The sequence below is a fragment of the Armigeres subalbatus genome, unplaced genomic scaffold (genome assembly GCF_024139115.2).
Source record: "Armigeres subalbatus isolate Guangzhou_Male unplaced genomic scaffold, GZ_Asu_2 Contig1748, whole genome shotgun sequence".
Lineage (NCBI taxonomy): Eukaryota > Metazoa > Arthropoda > Insecta > Diptera > Culicidae > Armigeres > Armigeres subalbatus.
In genome coordinates this window covers 93307-115446 of record NW_026942559.1, presented here as the reverse complement: position 1 = coordinate 115446, position 22140 = coordinate 93307, and positions in this window count along the sequence as shown.

Here is a 22140-nt window from a genome sequence, read left to right as displayed (position 1 = left end):
GTTAGAAGTAATTAGTTCATCACTTTAGATCTCATACAATTTTGATTTTATTCATTTTTATAAACTGCAAGCAAGATTTTTTTTTTGTTATATAAGCAACCAAATCTCAAACTACCAAATATTGATGAAAAAAGAAGATTGATTTTTTTATTGCAAAAGCGAGATCAATAAATATGAGCAAATTTTGTTATAATAATCCTAAAATTCGATAATATTTTTCATTCCGAAAGAAACAATCATCACGTCCATCTGTTACCAGCCTGATCAGCACACCCTGTTCTGTTTCCTCATCCCAATCTCGAACCCTTTATAATGAAGCATCGCTCAAAGGATGCGCACCGGTGTATCGAATTTATTAAATATTAACTGGGTAATAACCACCCAGAATGCATGGCATGAAATGAAATCATCATCGTTGTGTGCCTCTCTGTTGGTGAGTCAGCGTGAAAACACTTATCTAATAAATCGCCAAGAAGCATCACCGACACCAGCCTTCACAGTGTTCCCCTTGTTACGATTCGTTTTCTTTTTTTCAGTCCTCATTTTCAACCCATTTATTACACCCGTCAGCGTACCATGACAGATTAACTCTTTTTTCGGGACTTGCGCCTCCCGTGTTTATGACATTGTTAGAACGAGAATTAGTCCGCACCGATGTTACGTAAGCTTTTTTATGCTTTTATGCTCATACGATCAAGAGGGAACAGGGGATGTTTTTTTACTCGAATACAAGAGGATCTTAGATAAGTAATGGTATTGAAGTTCTTTTGTCGGTCTTTTGATTTTAGAGTAGATAGGATTTTTTGCTTGGGAAACGAACCAATTAACCAAATCGTTTAACTTTTTTATATTTGACTGTTCAATAATGATTTTGATTAAAAAGTTTAGACAGCGCAAACGTTATTCACAGTAACACTTAATTTTCAGCACCAATGAGATGGATATCTGAAAAAATATATTATAATCAACTATACACACGCTCGTAAGTATATGCATTCATTTATTTAGCTTAGGTTCAAACGGATAACAATGAATCAACAATTTGACTTCTAATTGCATTTAAGCATGCATTGAAGTTTATATTATTGAACGAGCTTAGTTAAGCTTAACTTTGCTTAGCTTAGACTGACTGACATGTCAATGGTTGCTACTCCATGATTGGTCAGAGCTGGTGTTGATTGCACTACGATCCAAGGGATCGTAGAGGTTGGGATTTACCTAGAATGAAATCGATTAATAACAGATTAAATAATCGATTTGGAACGACCAATCCGCATATTGATTATCCCTGTTGAGTGAAAGCTTCTGAATAGGTTACCCCTAGTTATATAAATAACTCAAAAATGCCTTAAAAACACTAGCCATATCGGCTCTGCCCTTAATTTTTTAGAGTATTTTTCGTGCAAAAATTCGCGAATATTATTAGGCCTTCCATAAAACAAATGACTAATTAAAAAAATGAAGTTTTGTAATCGTTTCTGCTCAAATTTTGAAATAAATCTAAAGTTAAAAGCCAATTTTATATCCTTCCACGATTTGCTGGGTTTATTACTGCACATCACTTCGTCTCGCAGCCCTATTGAAATCAAAGTTTTCAAATATTTTCCGCTCCGCAACCAGAGCAGCCGGAAACATTGATTAACGTTATGGAACATACCATTCTAATTCTATTTGGTATTCATTGACTTCGAAAAAGCTTTCCATTGTCTTACCCACAGAAATCTGTGGGACGCAAGGAAATTCTGATTACGCTATTCTGTCTCGTCAAAGTGCGAAGTTTTTGCGTACAGAGTCCTGCTTAACGGAGCTTTGTCTGACCTGAGAATTAGAGACACAAACATGAAAACCTATTACCTAATAACTATAAAGCTGCGAGACGGCAATGTCCCGGAGTGCAATGTAATGCCATTAACGCAAGGAGAAGAAGTATAGCAATTATCAATGATATCTATACTTACTCCGTTCAGTCATTATTTGCATTGAATCACTTTAACATCCTCTTTAGTCCATACTTATTGCAAACGTGCTCAATTGCTCGTCCTCATCAACCCAGAACGCAGGCAGAGGTGACAATCCATGACGTTCGCGGTGGGCTGCACAGTTATACGCACACGCGCCACCTTGTCTCAGCGTTACATCTTATTTGTTCAACTAATAATTCTGAAGAATCACTTGAACCGTCATGAGTCGCAGCGAGCTGCCGCTCACGTTCGCAATTGGAAATCAATGACATCATAGAGCACTATAACCTAGTTGCTTTCACTTAGCAATGATGCAAATGATCTCGGACACGTGTCGCCTCTTCCTTCCGAATTCATCTAATGGGACGGTATCAGCTGGGTGAGCACAAGCGTCTACGTGGCTCGCAACAGCACTTTGATTTGTTTGCAGGTCACACCAGAGCAATGAGAATCGTACTATTTTCCGTATTATTTAGATATCAAGTGCCTCACAGTGCGTCTCCATACCAAGCAATATTGAAATTTCCCCTCACCGATCGTTGCTGATAATTTACAGTAATGATCCGATTTTACTAGCCAGCTGCAATTCCTACTTCCTTCAGACATTTATTGCGATCCCAGTATGTTTCGCCGCCTTCCTGTATTCGTTGGTTCCAGGTTCTCTATTCGCTGAAAATATGTGAATTGAGCTTTGTTCGAAAAATTCATGGAACCATTTGTCTGTAAGTCGATCTGTTAACTTTCTTAGTACCGTGCAAACTCAAACTTCGGACGCTTAAGCACTTTCTGATATACAATCATCCTGTTAAGTCGCATTTTAAATCACATCGTTTAAATCACCATTGCAATCACTGAGTACAGTATTCATCTTTGAACTACGTATTTAATACGTGCAGAATATTGCAAAAAATGTTTGCAATTTATGAAAATGTCCGGCTTCTGTTTGATTCAAACCTCGGACATCGACGGGGTTGGATTCATATTTCGGACACAAATATTCAAACTTCGGACACCTGATTACACAGTAACGGGAAGAATTATTGAAAACTATTCTCACTGCACAGCTCCGACTGTCTTTTAATCATTTCGTCGCATTGTTTTAACATGTCTTAATAAAATGTAACTATACTAAAACAAGCAAAAACTATTAGTCCTTCCGTTCCATCTTTACGAAACATTTCAATGAAACATTTCAGAAAATTTCCTATACGAATTGAAGCGTCCGAATTTTGATTATCCACGGTATATTTGTCTCGCAATATATTAGGAAATTCATCATTACTGTAGAATTTGTTGTTTAAGACAATGAAGCTTATTTACAACTCGAAAAATTGTCATCCTTAGCACTGAGTTAATGTTCTTTAATACAACTGTTTCAACTATGACCATAGGCTTAACTAGAGTCCCGGTCTAGGGGGACATGACCCCAGCTGATGTAATATATTTTTATCAGTCGAAATCACTTTATTATTTATATTTGTATTATACAAACGATTTTTATATGCTTTACATTACAAAATAAGCGAAGAATCAACTGACTTCCAATAATAGTGTGATCAAAACCACATAAATCCGTGTAAACACGAGATCATCGAAAATCTATTTTTCGCGGTTTTCACGTATCCCTCGTACTCAAAAAACCGCATTAAACGTTTAAGGAAATCCACTTAAAAACGCATAAAGTCTAGAAATCCGCCAAAAAAAAAGGCTTGTTAAAAAAATCGACTGCGGTGGAAATGTGTTGATATTTTTTTTTCTTGTTTGTTTGTACACATTCACAAGATTTTCAATATTAGGTTTGCAGTATTTGAAAATCTTATAATCTATATTAGACCTCTTCATGTTTTCAAAAAGTATCAAAAATTCAACCAGTCAGCCCAGAATCACAATTCCTGTGGTAAAATAAGCCTCCAGTAAAATTTTCAGCTAATTCGGATAAAATTTCGAGGTGGCTCAAGTCGATTTAGTGTTTTGGGGTATTTTCAATTTTGAAAAATCTAACAAGAAATATAAAATCAAAAACCATCGCAACAACCTCTATACGAATTTTGTGGAACAAGGAATTTTAGGGAAACAGTGTTTTATGCACTTTAAAGCCCGAAAATCACTTAAACATGGTCAAAACTTTTAGAGCACACCAAAAGCTTCCGTATAGAGGTTGTTGCGATAGTTTTTGGATTTTATATTTCTAGTTAGATTTTTTCAAATTTAAAATAGCCTAAAACACTAAATCGACCTGAACCACCTCGAAATTTTATCCGAATTAGCTGAAAATTTGACAGGAGGCTCATTTTAGCATAAGAATTGTGATTCTGAGCTGACCGGTTGAATTTTTGATACTTTTTGAAAACATGAAGAGGTCTAATCTATATACATAAAAAACAATTCTATCTGTCTGAACCTTATAGATTCCGAAACTACTGAACCGATCGGCGTGAAAATTTATATGCAGAGGTTTTTGGGGCCGGAGAAGGTTCTTAAGATGATTTGAGATCCCTCCCTCTATTACAAATGAAACAGAAATTTCTGCATAACTAAGCAGCAGAGAATAAATTCATTTTAGGTGAAACAAAGTTCGTTGAGTCTGCTTGTGTGAAATAAATTTCATACATTTTCATCATAATCAAAACAAGTATTCATTAATTTCTTGGCATTTATAAAAGCTACCTGATATAATGTCATCTACACTAGGATTCTCGACTTTTAAAGATATAAATTTGAATCGTAAATCGTAAATTCGATAGGACTTTCAGTTGTTGTAGAATGTTAAAATTAAGATTCCTTTCTAAAACACTGTATACGTTATTTTGATTGAAATATTTATTATATTCCGGAAGAGATTTCTCTACAAAAATACAATTCTCGGATACTTATTCAAAAGGACGTATGTGATTTTGTAAACAATGATTCAAATGTCGATTTGTCCAATCTGATGGCATTCCCACGCAAACCAACACAACGAACAGGTAGCCGAAGCCTCCCCCTTCCTGTCTGTGTTAATGGTTTGCATGGGAGTACTATCAGATTGGAGAAATCAACGTTTGAATATTTGTTTGCAAAATCACATACGTCCTTTTGAATAAGTACCCGAGAATTGTTACAATGTTGTCCGATTTGAAGTTGCAGAAGATTTCTTCTTCTCCTGACTGGCTTTACATCCTGTAACGGACCACCTTACTGTACTATATTTATTTATTTATTTCTTTGTATAATTTTTTATCTGCCTTAGTAGTCTACATGAAGACTTAAAACTAAAGATTTGTCATTCGATGTAAAATCGCAGCAAACGTCGCCGAAATCCTGAAGCGCTGATGTCGAAATCGAATTGAACGGAACCTTCGTTGAAACGACGAATCATGACGACTAAGCAACTGATGGCAGCGTAGTTTGTGCTTTGAACTTGCTCATATAGTATAGCTCTTGGTCGGAGTGTTTGAGAAGGTGCGTAAAGTTGAATCCTGGCTAGTAAATCGGGTACATCGTACTCCGATAGCAAAATTTTGGCGATTAAAACTGCTTGCGCCACATTTCTCCGTTTGCTAAAGGGTATCCAGTCCCAACAGGCGACAGCGATCTGCGTATGGCGGCAAATTGGTCAGGTCCCTCCAAGGAAGATAGCGCAGTGCGTTGCGAATTTATGTTGAACAGCTTCTAAACGAGCTGTCCAAACAGCCTGATAAGGATATCAAACAACAGAAGCAAATTCCATATGAGAGCGCACCAACGAGCAGTAAAGTGCTTTGAAGCACAAAGGATCATCAAAGGAAGGGGTAATACGGAGAGCAGGGATTAACACGAATGGTACAATTTTCAATAAGTCCGTCCAGCTATTTGGCTTCGTCGAAGACAGATATTACCGCACGTAACTTTGAGAAGATGGAGGAAGCCTACATCAGACTGAAGAGGGAAGCCAAGCAGATCGGACTAGTCATCAACACGTCGAAGACGAAGTACATGATAGGAAGAGGTTCAAGAGAAGACAATGTGAGCCATTCACCGCGAGTTTGCTTCGGTGGTGACGAAATCGAGGTGGTAGAAGAATTTGTGGGACGACTGCGGTGGGCCGGGCACGTAGCCAGAATGTCGGACAGTAACCCGGTGAAAATGGTTCTCGTCAAAGATCCGACGGGCACAAGAAGGCGAGGTGCGCAGCGGGCAAGGGGGATCGATCAGGTGGAAGATAACTTGCGGATCCTTCGTAGACTGCGTGGTTAGCGACGTGTAGCCATGGACCTAGCCGAGACTCTTATATACCGCACAGGCCACTTCGGCTTTAGTATGAATAAATAAATAAATAAATGCAATTAAAATTGAACAAATAAATCTCGTAAATATACTGCGGACCGCTTCAACTGCTCAAAACTTCTCTGCGGCTCTTGATAGTGAGCATACAGAGGATCACACGAGTGAATAAATCGGCCCTAAGTGGCTTAAAATAAAGTCATATTGCACTTATCGATAAAATAATATTTCGTATATGTGAAAAAAATAGGAAATTTGTTTTTTATAAATTGAAATATTCTTCTTATTGGCATTACATCTCCTACTGGGACATTGCCGCCTCGCTGCTTAGTGTTCATTCAGCACTTCCGTAGCTATTAACCGCGAGGTTTCTAAGCCATGTTACCATTTTTGCATTCGTATATACCTATCATGAGGCTAACGCTATGATAATTTTATGCCCAAAGAGGCCGAGACAATTTCCAAACCGAAAATTGCCTAGACCGGCACCGGGAATCGAACCCAGCCACCCTCAGGATGGTCTAGCTTTATAGCCGCGCATCTAAGGAGGGCCCCATGAATATTATAATTGAAATATCTGCTGTTATAAGATGTCGCAACTCATTTATGGCCGATCTCCACGTAGTGTTTTTTCAACGCTGTGTACACACGGCTTTAAAAAGACGCAGGTGTGCATCGAGAAAAGGGGGAAACGCAACGTTGCCGTGCCGATGCACAATTGCGTTATTTGAATGCTGCGTGCGCGTGGGCATCGGGCTTTAAATTAGTGTGCATTAGACTGGCCCAGGAAACAAAGAGTTGTCGAATTCCACGGGGCACCCCCCAGAATTGTGTCTTTGGGTGAGAAAATCAATCTATCAAAATTTCAGTTCAATCGCTTGTTTCATAAGCTGGCGCAATTGATTTGAAGTTTGTAAGGGGATTTCAGCCAAACTGTATAGGAAAATACACCTCCGTCACTCATTCGATCTGTAAATTTGTTCTTATTGCTCGATTGAGCTCAGAATTGCAAAAACGGCAGTTGGTATCCTACAATTTCACATAACATTGTATGATATTTAAATGAACTTTTATATAGGTTTCGGCTGATGCGATTCGATCAAAAACCCAAAAATACACAAATCAGCTCCTAATAAATATATAAATATTTAATATTGTTTTAATTTGGTTTTGAATAAAAGACGACTATTTATGTTTTTTAAATATTCTGGAAGAGAATTATATGATGATGGACCGTGGAAAGAAATACGCATTTGACCTGACAAGTAGTTGCCCTTGTACGTAATAAATTACTAGCGGAACGAGTATTATGCCCGTGACTCATAGTAGTAAGAGTGAGATTATGATGCAAATTTGGATGTTTTAGCATATCATACACGAATAAACAAGTACACGCAAAAAAATGTAGCGGTCGAAACTACCATTCCGAGGGTTAATTTAAGAATACGCACCGACGATTTTCAGCAGACAACAAACCCGTTTGATTTGACCATGCGCAATCAACTGTGGTCCTGTTGGAATGTTGTTACATGAACTGAATCAGTGGTGAATTTGTCCGAATGCATGATTAATTTAACTGAAAATTTGTGGTTGTTTTTAAAGCAGCGTGTAGTCTACAAAATAGTAATTGTTACCATGGAATTTCTTTCTGTGTATGTAGCTTGCATAGTCCGCGAAGTGGAAGGATACTGTGATAATCGTTTGTATAAAGCTGATTGGTAGGGTATCTGTTCCTATATCAATAACAATAAGGCAATGCGCATGTGAAATGCATTGATTTCTCACCCAATAATCAAGAAACATGAGAATAATTATGCTCAGCTCACGTAATTTTTGATTGAGAACAATTTGGCAACTTCAAAAATGAAATTATTATCACATTCTAGAAGTAATTAGTTAAAAAACATCACCGCCATGTACCTATTTCAATAACATTCAAAACAGTTAATCCTATATCAATAATACTGTTTCCAACATAAAATACGCACACTATTACTTGTGTGTATACGTAACAATATGATTGCAGTGATGCCGTATTCGTCAATGTTTTATATTTGAGTTGAAATATAATTACAAAATTGCAGTTTTTGATGTAGTTTTTCAACTTATTAGTTTAATTTTATGTTTGTAATAGATTATCATGTTTGTATCATTTGGTTGTGAACTGTTGATATAAAAAATAGAGGTTTTATGCCTACGGGAGAAGGAGCGTAACATTGCCTAAACTCCACTCCCGCCGGCTTTTCCCTCTCAATAAAAGATAAAAAGATAATTTTTTCGATATACCTTTTTTACAAACATAAGAGTTGAATTTCACAGTGAAAGTTCATTCAAGCATTTTTGAAATAAAATTCCAGGTCGGCAACCCTTGAGTACTCGCAAGCCATGTAAACAGTTTGGAATACGGACAAGGATAATTAAGACGTTGTTCGAACCTATATAGGAAATCGCGTTGGTATTTCAAGTATAATTATATTTATAGTGAAAATGTGATGTGCTTTATGTGTCGTGAAGTGAATTTTGAAAGAATACATTTGTATTGACTTGAAATTGAGTGGAAAACAACGGCGTGAAAACAGATGAATCTGCTAGTAGCCATCGAGCAGTGCAAGCTTTATAATTTTATCTTTTAATAATTTGATTCTATCCGTTGACACTATCCGTTTTATTAGTTACATACTTGAATATATCTCTCAAGTAATTATTGCTGGGATTATTTTTAACTTTTTTTATATTTATTTTTCAGTTTTATCCACTGCCATACATAATAATTTAACCATGGACAATGCTTTACTTTAACTTTTACTTTTCACGTTTAATTTTAGTACATTCGGCAACCATTCTATTATAAGTAGATGTTATTGTGTTTATTGTTTTGTCTACATCTTCAAAGCACAAAAAAAAAATTAAAAAAGTTTTTGAACAGATCATTTAGTTCAGTTTTGAATTGCTAATTTTTATTGATGAGACTATTATTAGGTGATCACTAATATCCGAATAAATGGTATCATTGCTAACATTTACACAATTCTCTTCCCTAATAATAAAGTGATCCAAAACATTATTACAGCTAGGGCGAGTTACATGTGAGTTTGAACAAATACAATCATAGGAGTCTAAAAGACTTTTGTAACGTAGAACTATATTATTATTCACCATATTTATTGGAATATTTACGTCGCCTGCTACGAACATTTGTTGTGAACGTTAAGCTAATAAAAGCGTTTCTATTTCATCATGGAATCTCGTAAAATCAAACGATGGAGGCCTGTATATGCCTACCACATCATACACAATATTATTGATATTTATTTCAATTTGAATTAGGGTGGGTGTACCAATTGTCGCCATACATAAGAACAACTGCTTTTTAATAAATAAGTAAAAGGCATGCGGGTCGACTTTATATATCAAGCGAAAGGTTTTACTTCCTGCTTCTTAGAACTGCTGTGAAAACCACAATAAAATTTGTTATAATCCTCAAAATTAATTAATCCATAATAGGAACGCATGCACCAGTTGTGGCACTATTCTTAATTTTGGTTCCTTATTTGGCAAATCCCATTGTTTTCTTATGGGATTGGCCAAATAGGGACCACTAGTGCGACAACTGGTGCAAAGGACGTCAAAAATTAAGCAAAATCAATTTTTACAATTATGCTTTGCTTGTTTTGGAGGAGATCAAAGGTGTTATCGTATCATATGAATAAGCTTTATCGATCTGAACTTGTTTTGTGGTGATTTGATTGGCCATTTCGCATATAAAGCACTAGTGCGACAACTGGTGCTATAGCCACAACTGGTACATCTAGCCTATATGCAGTTCATCTAAAGTTATGTTTTTTACTGATTTGAAATTTAATCCATTCCTGACATATATTGCAAAACCACCAGACGATGTATCACGGCAAGCGAAAACTGATTTGTAGTTGGGAATTCTAAACAAGGGACAGTTTACAGATTTTAACCACGTTCACCAACAACAAAAATATCTATTGGGACTTTCATACAATCTAAAAACTCAAGTAAATTATCAAACTTTTGCATATTATTCAAGCCTCGCACATTCCATTGTGCAATACGAAGACAACTTGGCTTCCTACTAAGCGCTCAGGCACACTCTGCGCTTATGAAGTGGAAACCTATAAGTGAAAGGATAATGTTGCCAGATTTAGAACACGGTTGCGAAACCTTACTATAATCCAATGTTATGCGCCAACCGTTGCTGCCGATCTGCAAGGCAAAAAGAACTTCTACAGTCAACTCAATGCCGTCGTAGATAGAATTCCGAAGGGTGATATCAAGATCTGTTTGGGCGACTTCAATGCGAAGATCGGATCCGACAACTCGAACCATGAGCGCATTATGAGACGCCATGGTCTCGGCGAAATGAGCGAAAACGGCTGGCTGTTCGCAGGATTTTGTGGTAATAACAACATGGTGATCGGGGGATCGCTCTTCCCTCATCGACCGGTTCACAAGGTCACGTGGGTCCCCCGTGACGGCTTTAGGGGAAGGTGGGTAGACTTGATCCCCGGGGAGACTTGATCACCCCCTGTTTTATCGAGAACTAAAGTAGTTTTGTTCTAGCGTATTTTTTAATATAGATCCTCTAAACAAATGACCTTTATGTGGTGAGTTATTTTTTGGATTGACAACTTTATTTATTCTACAGGGCGATTGGTATTTTTTGACCTTCCCAAAGATTTTTTTATTGCCCACGCAAAATTTGAATAACTTTTCATAACAATGACCGAATGCTTTCGTTTTTTCACAGCACAAAGCCATAAATATGCTTAATGATCTGTACTGAATAAAATGTCAAAATTCCATCAAAGTTTTAGGATATTTGGATTTGAAGTTATTCCCTCAATATGGGGACACTTGATCCCCCATTAGTCACCCATACAAAAATTTGTCGAAAAAATTCAAACAATTTAAATCTGTATTCAGGCTTCTAATTTTTTGTAGATTTGACAGATGTGATGAAGTTTTGGCAGGAAAAAATATTTATTGCGTAGATATCATAAAAAAAGGGGATCAAGTCTCCCCAAATTTTAAAATTGCATATGCTGTCGAATTCAATAAAAAAAATCGTTCATGTATACGCACAGCTATTCGAAAATTCTGTATATTTTGAAGGAAAAATATTTAAAAAATCTGAGGGCACCTTTCTAATTTTATCAAAGCATTTTTTTGGAGAGGGATCAATTTCCCCCGAAAATTCAAAAAGTCGATTTTTGACAGCACTCCAAAAAATCGATTGTGTATCAATAACAACAATAATTTAAGGACTGACATACATCAGTAAAGTTAAATACTATATTTCTTAGAGAGTCTGTGTGGAAATCGCGTATGTTTATTTATTTTTGGCTGTGGTACATCGGAAATCAGAAAAGCGGATCAAGTCTACCCAGTCTCCCCTACAGAAAATAAAATCGACCACATCTGCATCAGCCGAAAATGGAAACGGAGCCTTCTTGATGTACGGAATAAACGTAGTGCCGATATCGCGTCTGATCATCAGCTCCTCATCGGCGAAATACGCCTGCGCATTGCGCGGATTCGTCGGCAGGAGGAAAGAGTTGGACGACGGTTCAACACACGCCGACTGGAAGATGCCACGGTGAATCGGTCCGTCGTTGAAGAACTGGAGACGAGTGCTGCAGACCGCCATAAAGGCATTCTGCCTTTATCGCCACCAGCGAGAACAATCTGGGTGAACTGCGCACCCAGAGAAAACAGTGGATCACCGATGAGACCTGGAGGAAGACAGAGGAGCGAAGAGAAGCCAAAGCCGCGATAGAGCGATCAAAAACCAGAGGAGTCAAAGTCTTAGCCCGTCAACGATACGCGGCTCTTGAGAAGGAAGTAAAACGCTCATGTCGACGGGACAATCGAGCGTGGGCACTTGAGCAGACTCTCTGGCCGACGATGGAGAGAGAGCCGCCGCAACTGGGGACAATGGGACATTCGCCTCCTCTACGATATCTCACGACGCTTAAGCGGGGCGAAGATGAATGCAACGATGCCTGTGAAAGACGCGAATGACCAGTTATTGACCGACCCAACTGACCAGCTGAAACGCTGGTTCGAGCATTTCGAACAACTTTTTCAAGTGCCATCCAGGCCATCACCACCTCGGCATGATCTGTCTAGGATCCGACGTATAACACGCGTCAATACCGAAGCTCCATCACTGCTAGAGATTCAAACAGCCATCCAAAGCATGAAATCGAATAAAGCCCCAGGAGTCGATCGCATATCAGCCGAGATGCTCAAAGCTGACCCCATGACATCCGCTAAAATACCGCATCGTTTATTTCGTAATATCTGGGACATCGCAACTTTCCCGGTCGACTGGATGCAAGGTATCTTAGTGAAGGTGCCCAAAAAGGGTGAGCTGGCGAGTCATTATGTTGCTGTGTACCGTTCTCAAAGTTCTATGCAAAATTATCCTAGCCCGGATTCAGGAGAAGATTGATGCGACTCTCCGACGGCAGCAGGCCGGATTCCGTGCCGGAAGATCCTGTGTGGACCATATTGTCACGCTCCGCATCATTTTGGAGCAGGTCAACGAATTCCAAGAGTCCCTTTACTTGGTAGTCATTGACTACGAAAAAGCTTTCGACCGTCTCAATCACGAGAATATGTGGGGTCCCCTGAGACGCAAGGAAGTTCCTGAGAAAATCATCGGCCTCATCGAGGCACAGTACGAGGCCTTCTCGTGTAGAGTGCTGCACAATGGAGTCTTGTCCGACCCTATCCGGGTCGTAGCTGGTGTGAGGCAAGGATGTATTCTATCACCGTTACTGTTCCTCATCGTAATCGACGAGATTCTGGTAGATGCGATTGACCGTGAACCAAACCGCGGGCTGTTATGGCAGCCAATAACCATGGAGCACCTAAACGACTTCGAATTGGCTGATGACGTTGCACTCCTCGCACAACGGCGCTCTGATATGCAGAGTAAGCTCAACGACCTTGCCGAGTGCTCCTCTTCGGCAGGTTTAGTCATCAACGTCAACAAAACCAAATCGTTGGATGTAAACACGGTGACTCCTTCCAGTTTCACAGTAGCCGGGCAACCAGTGGAGAATGTTGAAAGCTTCCAATATCTTGGTAGCCAAATGGCGTCAGACGGCGGTACACGGATCAAGAAAGCAAGGGCTGCCTTTGCGAGTTTAAGAAAATCAGGCAGATAAGTGAACGCACCAAAATACGAATTTTCAACTATAACGTGAAATCTGTGCTGTTATACGCTAGCGAAACATGGTGTGTATCAGTGGAGAACACTCAACGGCTGCAGGTGTTCATTAACAGATGCCTGCGGTATATATTTATTATTACTATTATCTTTATTAAAGAGGTTTTCGGCCCTAGGCCGGTTCACATCATATAGCCTGCGGTATATAATTCGGGCCTGTTGGCCTCACGATTGGATCTCAAACAACGAGCTCCATCGTCGTTGTCACCAGAGGCCGATAGCAACAGAAATTCGGGATCGAAAGTGGGGCTGGGTCGGCCACACTCTACGTAGTGGCGGAATCGAAATATGTAAGTAAGCATTAGACTGGAACCCAGCGAGACATCGCAGCAGAGGTAGACTCAGAGGCTCTTGGCGGCGAAGCCTCAATAAAGAAATAAAAGAAGTCGACCGAAATCTAACCTGGCAACAGGTTAAAGCGATAGCTGGGCAATGCTCAGGATGGAGATCTTTCAAGTCGGCCCTTTGCACCACCGGAGGTGTACAGGATTCATAAGTAAGTAAGTAAGTATAAGCCAAGACTCTTGTATGCGAGTAGCATCACTTTCATCCGTTACCACAGATATTGATTTGGGAATAATTACTATCTCTTAGATGGAAGTAGTGCATTCTCCAATAGTCGAGAATTGTCCTGGCCACGTCCTTGCGAATGCTGAGGAAGGGGAAGGATGCTCAGAAAGATGCAGAGAACTATACGACATCTCATAGGTGCCACGAGAGGTTTTGGGATTGTGTGGAAGGTTATAACAGTATGTAGGAATCGTTTTGGTGGAACGTGAAACATAGAAAGAACTAAGATAGTAATACATAGTACGAAAGGGACGAGCCTGAAATTGAACCCACGTCCTCCTGCTTATAAGTCAGCAGCGGTAGACTTTCTTTTATCCCTGTGTTGAACTTAATCCTAGAATTAAAAACACATTTATAAAGATTTAAAAAAGCAGCGGTAGCCACTAGACCACCGAGATGCGTTCTCAATGTCGTATTGTGCAATATAGCAAAAATGTTTGAGAATTTGGTGAAGCCAGTTCTTGCTTTTTGAAACAAAGTAGTCGATGGATCTATATGTAAATGTCTCATAAGCCATTTTAATAAAAATGAAGAATTCTCTCTTTTCTATATCAAAAATATGCAGAACGATAAAGATGCACATCATAAAATCCAGTCATTACTGTATTGCAAAAGCAGGCGCTCGAAATAGTCAGTACACTACAACGCCAGCAACGAAGGGTGTTCAGCATGGATTGAAATAATAATAAACATTCCTTTTGTGTTTCGGTGCCCTCCGTCTAGTGTCGGCAAATGGGCTCGGAGTTCAAATTTGTTCCGAAACGAGCCGGAACCATTAGTACCCAACATCGACGACGGCGACTCACGGTACACACCGTCCGCAACCTTTTCGATGCTGTTCTTCAACCAAACATTACAGCGCTTTCCGGAAGGGATAAGAGCGAAGCGTGCAGTAAGCTCGGCGACGTGCCTTCGAATGACGGTGGGGGACTTGCAGTGCTGTGTTTAAATATTTCTTTTAATTTAAATTCTGCTCGAGCTTGAAAATGCGGGTGAAATTCCAAAGGGGTGCAATAAATCCCTTTAATTGCTGCTAATACAAAGTAAATAAACAACAGGAATTCTTATCCGTAGTGGGACGCATATTATCCTTTTCTGCTAAAATAATGGTCCTTCCAGGTATCGATTAGATGTGAAGCGACCTTTAGAGGGTGAACGGAATTTTGACAATATTTTTTCATCAATCTCAGGGCAGCTTCAGAAAATTGTGTACCTGTATGTATAAGCTGAACTTATATATAGTAACAAATCGAACAGGTTTGTGGTGTATGACATAACAATAAACCGAATGATACTCGAAGTAAGGATAGAAAGAAAAAGCAAAGTTTGGCCTCCTTCAAAGATCTCATCACATGTATGAGGGAAAGCTAATCCTTATGCAAGGATTAAGCTTTGCATGAATAAAACAAGATACGGATGGACGGATGACTGAAAAAGATATATTCATTAATTTCAGATCATCTGGTACAAGGCTTGTGACAACATCGGTCGAGCGGGAGATTTTTCTCTTGCACGTGTAGAGCTGTCTATTATTGCTGCCGGTATAGCTACCGACGGGCGAGTGGAAATCAACCGTAGATGTAACCTGAGATTAGGATTTCATGTACTTGTTTAGCATGCGTGTATTTAAATTCCAGAAGGGCTAACCTACAGTTTAAATTGACACGTGCCGAATTTGATATCTAGCCGATAACACGTTGTGAACGTTTTGTTCAGTCGGATTAGTATAATCAGAATGGCGGATGCGTTCAAGGAAAAATGCTCTTTGATCCAACGCAACGCAACGATTTAATAACCTGCATAATTGTGGATCTTACACAGACAGCATATATGTCATGATTGACAAAAATCAGTTATCGCTGCGATGACTTCCCTTATGATTTTATTTAAATTCTCATAAGGTACCCCGGGGTAAGTGGGTACTATGGCTGCCAATGAATCGATGAACGCTTCTAATGGTAACAATGTTCTAGAAAGATGAAGCAGAACGATCAACGAATTCACCCGACACTAAAATATTCTCAATCAAAACCATTTGAGGCACCATACTAATGCTATTGGTTGATTATGACTTATAACTACTGGGAAAAGCTATTACTTAAGGTACACTGGGGGAAGTGGAAAAAGGGGGTAAGTGTAAAAATCGACTAGAAAAATTGGAATTGTACATACTTTACAGTTTTTACCACATCATAACATTATGCAAGAATAAACTTTGATGCTTACACTAATATTATGTTGAAATTTGTATAATACATACAATAACACGGTTAACGCTTGAACTGTAATTTTAGGTTTCATGAAAAGTTGATTTCTGCATTCATAAAATCAATTCTTATTTGCACCAATTGTCCCCTTTTCCAGCGAATTTATATCATAGGTGACTCTTCTAATACAATTAAACTAATCCCATTCAATTGGTAGTGGTTTGTACCAAGAAAGCAAATAATTAAAAGATTTTACACTTCCCCAGGTATCAAACACTGCGGGGGAAGTGGATAACGTTCTAATCACGGAATTTTTTCTTCCCTCCAGGGTTTATTTCGATAGCTGTGAATCAAAATATATTTCTTCTTTGTTATCATTGTGATTCCAGTGGTAATTGGACTAATATAAATGAGAAAAAGCCTGATAAATCCACCTATCGGTATTGATGCCTTTCAAATGTTTTACATATGAAAAAATGTATAAGAAAGTTAAAAATAGCACTGATAGGTAAATATATTCTATATTTCACATTAATTTTTATTCATAACAAGTTTCGCCGTTGAACGCATTTTTTGCGAATAAATTGGTTAAGGACAAGTACTTAAGAATAACTGATAATTTTCTACGTGCTTTGCGCACACATATACAAACAAATACGCACATACAGACATCATCTCAATTCGTTAAACCAAGTTGATTAGTCTATAACCCTTTAAGTCCCAATTTTCCTTTAAAAAGTTCATCTTTGGAGCGAACATATAGATTTTACGTACACTTAGTGTTCGAAAAGGCAAACCAGCCCTCCCCTAGCTATTACGAGAATTCCTTGAGGATCTATTCCGTTAAAGTAATGAAATTATTCCAAAAAAGATACTCAGAGCAATTATCGTATTGATTTTAGTTATATGTAACTACTCATCACTAGTGAAGGTCAAGGTAACATGGGTTTTCCACTTACCCCATCCCACTAGGGAAAGTGGAAAAACAACTCCTAATTTTAAAATCTATTTCCATAAATTTCAAGCGACCAAAATGGTATGAATTTCCACACAGTTGATGCAAAATTGACTGTTTTTGATAGCCCATTTTGATTGAACGCATTTACATAGATCATTTAAAATGGTTTTACACTCATTCAAACATGCACTATCGATTTTTCCTTTTCCACTTCCCCCAGTGTACCTTATATTTTAATTCAATAGATTTCCAACAAAATAGTCGTTTCCAAATTTATCATTGATGTGGAACGTGAATATTTTGAGCAATTAAATGATTGTGTGACATCGAAAACGATTTAAATGTTTTAATTAAAACCAAAATCTACTATTTTCACTTGTCCTTGAGTTTTAACGTACATGGGGCAAGTGGGACATATCTGAACAATATTTTTGATAGAGACATTTTAACTGTTTTTAGATTGTTGTTTAGTGAAAAAATAACTTCGACACTCATATATCATTTGGATTTCATCGGATGCAGTTGGTATCGTTGATTTCGTTGTTAAAAAGTATTGTACAGTTAATTACCAAATGTCTATTTTACACTCTAAAAATTATCTCCCTAAGAAAAAGAGCAATGGTTATAACTATGCAATATTTTCCGTTTACAGTGCAAATTATCTATTTATTCTACACTAGGTCAAAAGGTCTTATCTTATGTTTTGTTATTTACAAACTTTGCATCAGACAGATTTCTAGATAAAGAAAGTGCTTAGTTCGACGTAATTGACGTTCGCTTATAAATTTACAACATTGTTTCTTCTGGAGTATTACACAAATCTAATAATTTGTATTCTAAACAAAGAAATATTTGCGAAATATATATTTATGCGAAAAGTGAATAAAATATTTGCCTATCCTTTCCACCTAAAAAAATGGTACAAAAGTAAGCTAATGGAAACCAGCACATTAGCCGATTAAGCAGTAAATCGGTTGTTGTCTTGTTTTCGTACCTGCTAACATTGAAATCCCTTTCTTGTTGCAAAAACAAAAGTCGGACAAGCAATAATCTGAAAATACTATGACTCAGAAATAATATGAAGACTATATCTACATTCCTCAAATTAATTTCGTTCAACAGTATAAAACAGAATAGGTCCCACTTGCCCCGTTTGAAGGGGTAAGTAGGTCCTACAGCAGGTAAATTTATTTCTGTCGCTACCAATATTTTTTTGTAATTAACTAAATAACTTCCAACACGTGTACACATCAACAACGGAAGCATATTTTTTTCCAAGTTCGTTTATTTGGTAGGCTCAGGCGTGTATGACACTTTACGGAGCCATGGTTCTTTGTGATATATACAATCAATATCATTTAATTTTTCAGTTAGTAAGAGAGGGTGGAAGCCAGCGTACACGTGATGACTCGAGGTTAGTTTACAATGTTTAAGGATGGACAGGGCTAAGGATTTGGGATCAGGAATTTCAGCTTCTCATCCGGGTATTTGGCGGCAGAGACGATGTGGCGTGTCGGCATGCTTGAGGAATGGTTCGACTGGGTGCATCTTCCGGATGGCAAGAGCAATGGTGCTCTACGGACCAGAAAGTACAGACGAAACACAAAAAAAACTTTGAAGAAAGAAAAACTATTAGATTTTGATATCAGAAGCACAAACAAAACTATAAATGGCCTGCATATAGACCACATCACGATCTCCCAAAACACCTCGAACTTCCCTGAAGGGTTGTTTACCTCGGGCCACTAGGGTATCCAATAATTGCTCTCTGGAGGCGTCATTTTCCGAGCAGGACCAAACTACGTGATGGATGTCATCATAATAAGCTTCGCACCTACATAAGTTGCTATCGACAAGGTTTATTCTGTACAGATGTGCTTTTAGTGAATAGTGATTGAACATAAGCCTCGACATCATACGAATGAAGCCTACTTAATATCTCACCTCTGAACCAGGCTCGCCCAGAAACTTTTGGAACTATAGAAAATAGCCACCGTCCAAGTTCGTCGTGTGTCCAATTATTTTGCCAACTTTGAAGAGTACTCTGACGGACTAATGGGAAAAACTCGTTGCTCGAGAATTGTCTATCATAAACCTCACCTTCCTGTGCGCCCACCTTTGCCAGCGAGTCTGCCTTCTCATTGCCGTAGATTGAGCAGTGAGAAGGGACCCAAACAAAGGTAATCTTGAATGATCTTTCGACCAAAACACGCATCTGCTCTCTTATGTTTGTAAGAAAGTAAGATGCGTGCTTAACGGGTTTCATCGACCGGAGTACCTCGATAGCACTAAGACTATCCGAGAAGATGAAATAATGGTCTACGGGCTGATTGGAAATTATCCCCAAAGCGAAGTTAATTGCAGCCAGCTCAGCAACATAAACCGAACACGGTTCCTGAAGTTTTCGGAAGGTGGTTGAAGTCACATTGAAAACACCGAAGCCAGTGGATCCGTTGATGCGAGAACCATCAGTGAAATATCTGTTGTTGCAATTGACATGTTCATATTTTTCAGAAAAAAGTTAGGGAATAGATATTTGTCGAAGATGATCTGGTATTCCTTGAATAGCATGTTTCATGGACAGATCGTATACAATTGAGGAACTGTCGTTGGTGAAGTGAACTCGAGGTGGATTATAACACGGAAGACAAAGATCTGATGATATGTAGTTGAGATAAACTCTCAGGAATCTTGAACGACAAGTTAGTTCAAGCATATTATCGAAGTTATCTAAGACAAGTTACTTGTCCCACATTTGATGAGTATTCTAAGTGAGAGCTCCCAGTAACGGTGCTTTAAAGGAGTGACTCCAGCAAGCACCTCCAGGCTCATGTTATGCGTTGAATGCATGCAGCCAAGGGCAATACGCAAACAACGATACTGAATTCGTTCCAATTCGATCAGGTGGCAATCAGCTGCTGAGAGGAAGCAGAAGGAGTCATACTCTAAAACAGAGAGAATAGTCGTTCTATAGAGTTTGATGAGGTCTTTCGGTGAGCACCCCACCATGTTCCGGAGATAGAACGTAGAAAATGGATCCTTTTCCGGCATTTTTGTATCAAATACTCAATGTGGAGTTTCCAGGTGCATTTGGAATCAAACACGACCCCAAGGTATTTAGAAGATAAAGATTGGTTGATGTCATCATTCAACAGCTTGAGTTTCAGTTGAGCAGGATACCGCTTCTTAGTAAACACAACCAACTGAGTTTCTTGCGGTGAAAACTCGATCCCTAAATGTCTGGCCCAAACAGTCAGATTATCTAGGGTACTTTGCAAGACAGCTGCACATGGACCTCTTAGAGAGACCACGGCATCATCTGCAAGTAGTCTGAGCGTGCATTGCCCTTCCAAACAATTGTCAATATCTTTAACATAGAAATTGTAAAGCAAGGGACTTAAACATGATCCTTGGGGAAGGCCCATGTAGCTATTTCTGGAAGTTGTCAGAGTGCCGAGTGTGAAGTTCATTTGTTTTTCTGACAACAAATTGTACAAGAAATTATTTAAAAATACGGGTAGCCCATTACTGTGCAGATTGTCTGACAGTACTTCAATGGAAACTGAATCAAAAGCGCCCTTAATATCCAAGAATACTGAAGCCAATTGCTCCTTGTGCGCAAAAGCCAGTTGTATATCTGAAGAAAGCAACGCTAGACAATCGTTTGTTCCTTTACCTTTACGAAATCCAAACTGAGTATTTGACAGTAATGCATTTTGCTCGACCCAATGGTCGATTCTTGAGAGGATCATTTTCTCCAATAATTTTCTCATGCATGATAGCATGGCAATCGGTCGGTATGAATTGTGATTAGACGCTGGTTTCCCAGGATTTTGAATAGCTATTACTTTGACCTGTCGCCATTCAGGTGGCACAATGTTGTACTCCATGAAACAGTTGTACAGGTCAAGTAATCGTCTTTTTGCGATATCTGGGAGGTTTTTCAGAAGATTGAATTTGATGTTATCGCATCCCGGAGCAGAGTTATTCGATGAAAGAAGAGACATAGAAAGTTCCAGCATTGAGAATGGTCCACCCAAAGAACCGGGATCATTGACTGATTCTCGAAATAGCGGTTCTGCTGGTACGGAATCTGGACAGACCTTTTTTTGCGAAGTTGAATATCCATCGATTGGAGTATTCTTCACTCTCGTTGGTGGAAGTGCGGTTCCGCATGTTGCGGGCCGTTTTCCAAAGTGTTGTCATTGAGGTTTCTCGCGATAGTCCCTCGGCAAAACGTCGCCAGTAGCTACGTTTTTTAGCCTTGAGAAGATTTTTGAGCTTTCTTTCAAGCCTCAAATACTCTTCGAAAAGCTCAGACCTTCCATATTTACGGAAAGCCTTGAAGGCATCAGATTTATCAAAATGCAACTTAGTACATTCATCATCCCATCCAGGAGTGGCTGGTCTTCTTATGACGGATGTACTTGGAACGCGTCGTTTCTGAGCTTCTAGTGCGCTTTTTTTTTTAATTATTTCGGTAAGGAATTGATATTCATCCAGCGGTGGAAGAACATCAGTTGATTCAATACCAATATTTACCGCCGATGCAAATTTTTGCCAGTCAATGTTCTTCGTGAGGTCGGAAGAAACATTAACTGGCTCAGATTGTTGATAGCTACTTTTAATTGTGGTAACTATCGGCATACGGTCACTACCGTGGGGATCTTGGATAACCTTCCACGTGCAATCTAACGATAGTGAATTTGAACATAAAGACAGATCAATACGGCTTTGTTGACCATTTGGTCCTATTCGAGTTACTTCACCAGTGTTCAAAATATTCAAATTGAAATCGTCGCACAAATCATAGAAAATTGGTGCTCTATAATCGTCATACGTTTCGCCCCATCCAATACCATGTGCGTTCATATCTCCCAATATCAACACTGGGGATGATAAAAGGGAGACTGCGCTCCAAAGATGTCGACGATT